Here is a 9,363-nt window from a genome sequence, read left to right on the forward strand (position 1 = left end):
AGAGGCCCACTTGGCTTAACTACTGCAGGTTTTGACCACCCCAAAATAACCAACCCATAGAAACATATATGGTGGAAAAATTATCCTCAACCATTCATCTATTTCAAGGGATTCCGGAGTTAGCATGCTTCATTTTGGTAAAGATTGCTAAAATGCTCCTAACCTGCTTGCAAACCTTTCACCACGCAAAGAAAATAGATGCATCATGGATGTCATTCCTTGAAGGCGCCAAGGGCTTATGCTATGATTTATCTGGCCAACCTTCAAAGGAATTTCTCCATGGATTCTATGAAAGGATGATGTTTCTACCATCCTTCTACACACGCATTCTACACACGCTTCTTCACTTATAGATCCAAGATCTTTGGACCTGTCATCACCACCTGTGGGAAAGATTTGTCAGTTACTCCACAATTTGAGCAAAAAAACAAAATAAACATGTAGATTATGTCAATTGAAGACAAAGAACTCCACCTCAGGTACCAGTAAGGTCTCAAGCAGCATGCACAAAGGATTGCAACAAGGAAGCCCGACCACTACTTAGCACCCTAAGTAGCTATGTCGCGAACGACACAAGGCAAGGAGGGTAGGAATGTTAGTTGCTCAGCTAACAAGAGCCAAGAAAAAGAGCAATCAAAAGAGATATTACTCATTCTTAAAGTCAATTGATTGTATTAAACCCTTTGTATTTATAAGAAATCCCGCAAAGTCCAAGCCATTGTAATATTTTTTTATTTTTGCCAATGAGTCTAAAGGGGTTGAGGGCCTCCAAGTTCGTAATTGTATGAAGTTTTTAATCTTTGAATTGAGCCCAAATAGCTAGGAATCCAGTCTTCAAACCTTGGCTAAGGTATAAAAGAAAACTTTTGTAAATATAAACCTAGGTTTTGGTATGAAAGTAAGCATTTTTTAAAGAAGCTCAACGTGACTCTACTATTTCTTCAATTCCTCGTGTCCTCTCATACAATATTGCATTGTTATTCAGCACATGCCAATGTGTTTGCATGTGAAATCTCTTCCATTTAACATAAGTTTCTTGTGATAAAAGTGTGTTTCTTTTCCTTCCTATGCACTATACATGGAGTCTTACCATGAGACGAGAGACTCTTTTTGAGCAAGCAACTATTCCGAGCGAACACACACACACATAGGGGGGGGGGGGGGGGGGGGGGGGGCACAGTAGGAAACATGGGTAAAGACATAAGTTATTGTACAGTGTTAGATGGCATGAAAATAATGAAACTTTTGTGAATTTCTTAGATATGAAAACGTGCTGGTACAAGTTCTAGTCATAATTTGTTTCAAAAGGATCTAACATTTTTTTTTTCACAAACCACTCTTTCATTTCAAAATGACTAACCATAAATTGATTAAGTGGACATAAGTCATTGCATACATGCAATCATGGAACTAGGTGACCAATCACACTTCCCAAAATCTTAGAGGATTGAAAGGCATAAAGTTAAAAGACCATAGACATTTTTTCTAGGCTCAATCATGTGGAGAGAGAGAGAGAGAGAGAGAGAGAGAGAGAGAGAGAGAGAGAGAGAGAGAGAGAGAGAGAGAGAGCTAATTTGAAACCTTACGTTAGATTTACAAGTTACTGACTCTAAAACTTCGAACCTCACACATTCCCCAACACATGCAGGATACTACTCCTCTATTGTGGTTATGATTGCCACTAGCCAATAAGGTCTCTCAAACCTACCACACAAACTACCTCACTCAATCTGTACTTCATATTTCTCCTTGGAACCCTCCACTTTTGAAGCTTGAATTTTCAAGAAATTGTCCTTAATTTTTGCCTTGATTCCATTAACATCGACATTTTTTTCTAACTTAAGGGCCTTATGTGGTACACACCTCGTCATCCTTCTTGGATTCATACTCGGCTCTCACCACGAATCACAATCTTCCAACATTATCTTCACATCTTTCTTACTCATGCCAATCAGGTCCATTCTAAATTTAAAGCACTTGTCATCCTCCATCACACCCCATGGCATGCGCCTTTCACACTAGTGGATGAAGTGGGCACATCAAGCGATGAGAAGAAAACGTCACCATGCCCATCATCTGCATGAGGGATGTGTGGTGCATGAAAGAGGCAGTAACGTTGAACAGGGGAAAAAAGAGGCTTGGAACAAAGTTCGTTATCATCCTCAGTTGGCAATTTCTCTCTCCCTGCCACCTTGTGGTTGCTTATTAGCTATTGCTCTTTCAAGACTCATTTCAAGATGACCCTTGTTGGAGGCAAAATATCAAGCAGTGATCACAAACTCCTGACCAAAGGAAGAGCAAATCTTTAATGGAAGCTCAGAAATGACCTTGTGTGCAACCATGTGAGCATCCATGTTAAAAGACAGGGAAAGTGGTACAGAGATGAGTTGAGATTTTGGGAGAACAATTTAGCTCAGGGGGTTCACCTCCTAGACAGTGTAAGTTACCACGTGAGTTCAAATGAATGGGTTTTTTAATTGCAAAAAAATTTAAAATTTTAGCAAGATCATAATAACAAAAGGGGTTTTTTAATTGATTTTAGAGAAAACTCGTAAGTTTTGGAAGAAAAAGGGGTCATTTTACTACCTTAAGCATGTAAGTAAAGGGATTTTTTTTAATACCCTTTGAACGCACGTTAGAGTAGTTTCTTAAAGGTCCACCCCTAAGAAATTTAGTGGGGGGATGGAGAGAACATCATGTATATGATGACAATGGGGAAACATTGAGAGAGAGAGAGAGAGAGAGAGAGAGAAGAAGGGAGAGAGAGGAGAGAGAGATGCAATTATTGCTACCAGTATCCAACAGTTGATTCCCTCTCTGGTACTATTGGGTAGCATGTTAAAGCAGAGCATTGGGGTCGTCATCCTCAGGGGGTCACTTAATAATTATGTGAATATCACGTGAGTGTAGTAGAAGGAGTTATTAAATTTTAATTTTTCTCACATTTTCACATGTTAAAGGGTATCATAAATGGATTCGAGAAAAAAAATTATAGATTTAATAGAAAAAGGGTGTATTTCATTTGTAAAAAATTCACAGATAAGAAGTTTTAAAATAGTCCTTGAACGCCTGTGATAAACACAATCTATGCATAGTGAACCCCCCAACCCATCATCTTGTGCATTGTGTTTACTCCAAGCTTCAAGTTTCAATCGAAAGACACATGTGTCATGCTTGGTGAGGGACGAGAGTTGTAGAGAGTGAAGGGAAGAGGTCTCAATTGCTTGGTACCTTGAAAAGCCCATCGCCATTGTAGGCCAATTATGTGAGAGATAGATAGATAGGTTTATTATTGTCTTCCTAGGGTCGTATTCACGGGGTCAAATATGTTCCATAGAAACATGTGATACACTCTATATGGAACTGATAAGTGATTCTCGATAATCCATCATTGTGGTGATAAGAGTCATAATTGAGAGCCCACACTATGGTTGGGAGAGGAAACTGTGTCGGTCTAAGTCATGGGGAGGGAAGCAAGTTTGGATGTAAGAAATCAGATGTGAGCAAAAGTTGAGCATTTTAATCGTGTGTGGTACACAGACTCTCAAACTTGAAATGAGCATAATTTGCAGAGTCAATTTGACTCTTCTTCATTGCCTAAGTGGGAGCTAAGCCAAATGGATGTGATAGTGCACATAGCACCGACAAGGAAATAGACTCAAGCATATAAGGGTAAGTACGATTTCCGCTTTTGGCAAAGAACATAGTTTTGTAGTCAAGGGTGATATGTGTGGTGTAATGTATGAAGCACGGCCCAACAGATTCCTCCCAAACGGAATTACATTGCTTCGTTCACTTGGTGTAATGCATCCCATCTCCGAAACCACTTCTTTACTTCTTGCATCCATCTCGTGCTCAAGATCTTGCTTTTATGTGTCTTTTGAACTTTTTGCTTGCTTCCCATGCAATTGTAGGAAGTCGATGTAAGGGGTTTTGACACAACTTTATCATGTACTCTACAACCCTTTCCATGCCCATAACCTCCATTAAGATCCTGACTCAAGGTGTAGGGTCATATATTGGGGTGGGGGAAGAGAGAGAGAGAGAGAGAGAGAGAGAGAGAGAGAGAGAGAGAGAGAGAGAGAGAGAGAGAGAGAGAGAGAGAGAGAGAGAGATTGTATTATCGTCCACGGAGGTCAGATATGACCTATGGGACCAAAAACAAAACATTACAAATGTGAGGGGATTGTGGGATACATCTTAGTTAAGGACTGAGGGTCCAAAAAGAAAGTTAAGATAAGACAAGATGAACAAAATCTATGCAGAAGGAGGTGAGGAGGGAACCGGTTTGGGAGTTCAAAACTCTTGAATAATGGCTCTACCTCCTTGGTAGACTGCCCATTTTCCTGCTATGCGCGCTTCTCGCATCTTCTGTAGTTCTGCCTTCTTTTGCTTGAGTTGAGCGGGTGTAAGATCTTCTGCAAACCACACTTTGGTGTCCTTTAGAAGTCTTGATTGCTCAAGAAATTTGATCCGGTCCCTCTTGGTTTTGAAAGTGTAGATTGCATGATTGGTGCGATTCTCGTGTGCAAGAGAAGTGATTGTTGTGGATCACACTGTACCATAGGGATTGCGGATTGGATGCGGGCAAATGACTCGCTAAACTTGGGATCCCCCTCCCCTTTCCAATCGCTTGGAAGCCCACCAATGCGAACGTTGAGGGCGATATCCTCCTGTCGTTGCCGTTCACGTAGTGTGAAAGCCACACAATCTTCGACCTGCGAGAGATTACCTCTTGAACTTGAGTTTTGACCTCCTTTGTGACGGTCGTCTCTACTTCTTCTTTTGCCTTTGTGAGTTTGATTTTGATCTGTTTTAGCTCCTCCTCCTTGCGATTCTCTATTGTGGCTAGTCGAGCCTCGAAAGCTGCAAGCCTTTGTTTCAACTCGTCATTCTCCTTGCGGAGGCTTTCGACTTCCGTTTGAAGGCGGGTGATGTTTTCTACCTTCGGAGGTGTTTCCACGACTCCGGCAAAACTAAGCTTACTTCGAGACGCAGCCCGGGTAGCCATGAATGCAATGAGCTGCTTAGGTCAGAGTAGTAAAGACCGAACTTCTTGAAAAAATCCGGCCTTCTTGAGGTCGCAGTGCAGAGACAAGACCTTAGGAATGCCAACCTTCTTGAAATTGTTTGAAGTCGCTCGGGTGAATCTCAAGCAGTGAACCAGGCCGAAATCAGACTGTCAGGCGATGGTGAATCTCACGCAGCAAACCAGGCCGACAGACCGAAATTAGCTAAACCTCTTCGAGGGGCCGAACCAGGTTGTCACATGTACGAGACATTCTCGCAGGGCACTTTGTCACTCGCAGGGTTACACAGACGACTCTATCTCGCAGACGAGAGAGAGAGAGAGAGAGAGAGAGAGAGAGAGAGAGAGAGAGAGAGAGAGAGAGAGAGAAGAGAGAGAGAGAGAGAGAGAGAGAGAGGAGAGAGAGAGAGAGAGAGAGAGAGAGAGAGAGAGAGAGAGAGAGAGAGTTAGAAGAACTTTGAGACATTGTAGTATGCCATTTTTCCCTCCAAGCATTTTTTTGCTGAGAAACTCCAAATACTAGTTAGCTGGTGTGATTGGAGGTGGGGGATCCCCATGTGTCTCATGCAGGGGGATTGCCAGCCTGCCAATAACTACACTTAACTAGGTATATTGGTATGCCTTCATTATAGAATCTAATGATGTGGTGGAAAGTTATAATGTGAGAATTATTGTTGGACTTGGCCTCAAGCTTGTTTATTACTAGTCCTCAAGAGTTTCGAGGGTGAGTTCCATCAAAAGCCTATCACCAAGGCACAAAACTTCAGAGAGAGAGAGAGAGAGAGAGAGAGAGAGAGAGAGAGAGAGAGAGAGAGATCATTCATTTGTGTCTACTCTGCTTCTAGCATTTGGTCTAGAGCTTCAAAGATCCCTTGCCTTCATTTTTTATTTCACCTCAAGCTTGGCTCCTGCATCCTTCAATTCTTCATTTGTTTTTGAGTTTCAATGCAGCACGACACAATGCAATTAGAATTTGTGCTTGAGAGAATGTGAACAATATTTTCATAGATACAATTTCCTACCTCCAATGAAATTGAAATAGCTATGATCCATAAAGAACAATGCAGCAAGGTAAGACCAGATTGTGTCATATAAGTATGTGACCCTCCATGGATTGATGGTAACCACATGGCACATGGAACATTCAAAACAAACCGAACATTTTGTTGATAAAATTTTCTTGATCAATAGGTGTTACTTGTTTTGCAATGGACTCACTCATATGTGAATCATTGTGCTGAGAGGCTGTGTCATCCTCTTGACTATTATAATCCTTTTCTTTATATTTCTCACAGTTATCCACCAGATAAAGAGCTTCTTTGATCAATTTATTTAGCGTCTTGCTCCTTACCATAGGTAGATCCTTCCAAAGATCCGCATGTCTAATTCCCTAGATAAAGATCAACATTAACTGTGCTTGCGTAGGAAGTTCCACTCTTGGACAGAACTCTACATATCTCTTGAGCCATAATGCCGCTTTGCATACTGATTCACCCTCTTTTTGTTTGAATCTGTGGATTTTTGAGACCGTATTGTGAGCTATGCCTTTCTGCAAGAATTCTTCGATGAATTCCTCAAACAGCTCATCTAGAGTCTCAAAATCCTGTCTTTCCACTGAGTCGAACCATGTACCTACGTCCTCTTCCAAAGTCAATCCAAATCCCCCAAACTGTGTCGCAAAATTTAAAACTTCCTCTGCTCTAATTACTCTTCTAAAAGTCGCTACGTGATCTCTCAGATCTTTATCTCCGACATATTTCTTGTTTACCCATTTCTGGATCTAGGATGGTCTAACTCGCCGATTGTCTACAAGTCTAACCATAGACTCTCCCAATGCTTCTCTCCCTTCAGGTCTCCTACTATGCCTAGGTTCTTCTTCAAAGGGATTAGTCATTCTTCTAGAAAGTTTTCCTTGAGAAAGCATGTCTGTCATCTTTGTGATCACTTCATCTCTCATTATTGCTTCAGGTCTTCTACTATGCTTAGGTTCTTCTTCGAAGGGATTAGTTGTTCTTTTGGAAATTGGTCCTTGAGAAAGCATGCCTCCCATCTTTGTGATCACTTCATCTCTTGTTATTGCTCTAGAAGGGAATCCAGATGGCTCCCTTTTTGGAATTTGTGTAGGAATTCTTGTGTTCGGTGGGGTAATCTGTGGTCCTTCATTGACCAAATCTCCACACATTTTTAATGCAGTGCGTTGGTTTGTGCTTTCTATAGCTCTATATTCTCATCCATACTTGTCAACAACTATAGACTTCCACTGATAGGAGTTAGACCATCCCAGATCCAGAAATGGGTAAACAAGAAATATGCCGATTGTCTACAAGTCTAACCATAGACTCTCCCAGTCCTTCTCTTGCTTCATGTCTTCTACTATTCCTAGGTTCTTCTTCAAAGGGATTATTCATTCTTCTGGAAATTGGTCCTTGAGAAAGCATGTCTGCCATCTCTGTGATCACTTGATATCTCGTTATCGCTCTAGAAGGGAATCTAGGTGGCTCCCTTTTTGGAATTCTTGTAGGAATTTTAGTGTTTGGTGGGGGTATCTGTGGTCCTTCATTGACCAATGTCCACCCATTTTTAATGCAGTGTGTTGCTTTGTGATTTCTACAACTCTGTATTCTTGTCCATACTTGTCAACAACTATAGAGTTCCATTGATAGTCGACTCCGTATGTATAGACATATAAGAGCTTGTAACATGTCAGCTCTTTTGGGTATGGCTCTGAGCACCTATAAAGGTTGACATCATTCTTGTAGATATGTCTATACAATCCTTCACTATCAATGCCTATCATCCAAAATCTCTCAACAAAATTGGTCTTTATCCACTGCAATTTTGGAAGATCCATTGAGGGCGGATGCTCCTCTATTGTTGGGATCTCAAAGCTCGTGTAAGAGCTGAGTTTGAATCTAAAGTGTACATTATTTCTAGGCTTAAGTGCTCTATCTTGATGTAAGTAGACTTAGTCCACTGAATTCAGTGCTTTGGTCAAGGAAAGGTTGAAACTATGTCCAAAACCTTGACCATTTTCTCACAATTCTCTCAAATTGTCGGTTGTAGACACCCCTAACTTTCGGATGAATTTTGAGGCCTTAAACGACGTTTTTTCGGGTGCTATTACTTAGGGTTTACATAGAAAGTTGTGGAGCTACTCTAAAGCTTCGTTTTGATTTTAAAAAAAAGTTTTTGAATCCGATATCGGAAGCTCAAGATATGGCCAAAATATTTTCTTTTTTACTCAGCCTATGCCTGGAGATACCGAAAGCTCAAGCTATGGCCAAAATATTATTTTTTTTACTTAGCCTATGCCTGGAGACTTTACGTGAATAATGTCTTCTGACTCAGATTTGCTCCAAACTTAAATTGTAGACTCCCCTTGATGTCTTCTACCCGCTGCAAGTCTCAGTTTGTGATTATGACCTTTATTTTGACATTTGAGACATTCTACGTGTAAAATGTCTTTTGTGGAAGAATGAGGTGACTTTTATCCCAATGATTCCTTATCACTCAAGCAACTCTCAACAACTTTCAGAATTCAATTTGGAAATCTTTTGGGCAAGTTATGATCAATACAAGCATGAATCTATCCAGATCTGTCTTCTGGCCTTTACAAGCTCAAATGAGCTCCAAATGCAATGAAATTTTTAACTAAGGACTTCTTTTATGCTCTAGGACATTGAGGTATGCCCAAATGTTTGTTTTGACCAAGATCTGGTCCCGAACAGATTCGCAGTTGGGCCGAAAGGGAGTTACCTAATGGAGATGTCATTGGACAAGTCGATTAACCTTACACATCGCACTATAAGACTCACAAACTAGAGAGAGATGGGTCATCTTGCGAAAGAATATTTGGGCCTACAAAAAGTGGAGTCTGTGCTTGCGGAAACTGCCGATCTGTCAATGACGAAGGAGAGTCTTCCAGATTTTGCAAGCATTGCGGAGTCGAGTTTACTGACTCTCGAGTTCGTAGATATCGGATGGGATACATCAAACTCGCGTGTCCAGTAACTCACGTATGGTTTCTTAAACGAATCCCTAGTTATATTGCAAACCGTATAATGTCTTTTGGCTCAGAATGACATGAAATTTTGTAAACATGCTCAAAACATCATTTCCAACCCTCTTATGTGGTCAAAAGTGAAATTTGACTTCCAGATCTTGGCATGAGACATTATACGCGTATAATGTCTATGTGCTAAGATTTTGACAAAATTTGGTCTGTGAGCTTGTCTTGTGGTGCTTAACACCCTGGTATGCTCAGATCTCAATTTTGGTCTCTAAAAGTGTCCTTTAGACATTATACGTGTATAATATCTAGCTGGTCAGATGAA

The 9,363-nt window shown here is 40.8% G+C and overlaps 1 pseudogene; it reads right to left on the reverse strand.

The window, feature by feature from the left end:
• Positions 1-1,721: 1,721 nt before the first annotated feature.
• LOC147464044 (uncharacterized) lies at positions 1,722-5,011 on the reverse strand (annotated as a pseudogene).
• Positions 5,012-9,363: the final 4,352 nt, after the last annotated feature.

Source organism: Adiantum capillus-veneris, chromosome 2, assembly GCF_014529385.1.
Source record: "Adiantum capillus-veneris isolate H3 chromosome 2, ASM1452938v2, whole genome shotgun sequence".
In the NCBI taxonomy this organism is placed as follows: Eukaryota; Viridiplantae; Streptophyta; class Polypodiopsida; order Polypodiales; family Pteridaceae; genus Adiantum; species Adiantum capillus-veneris.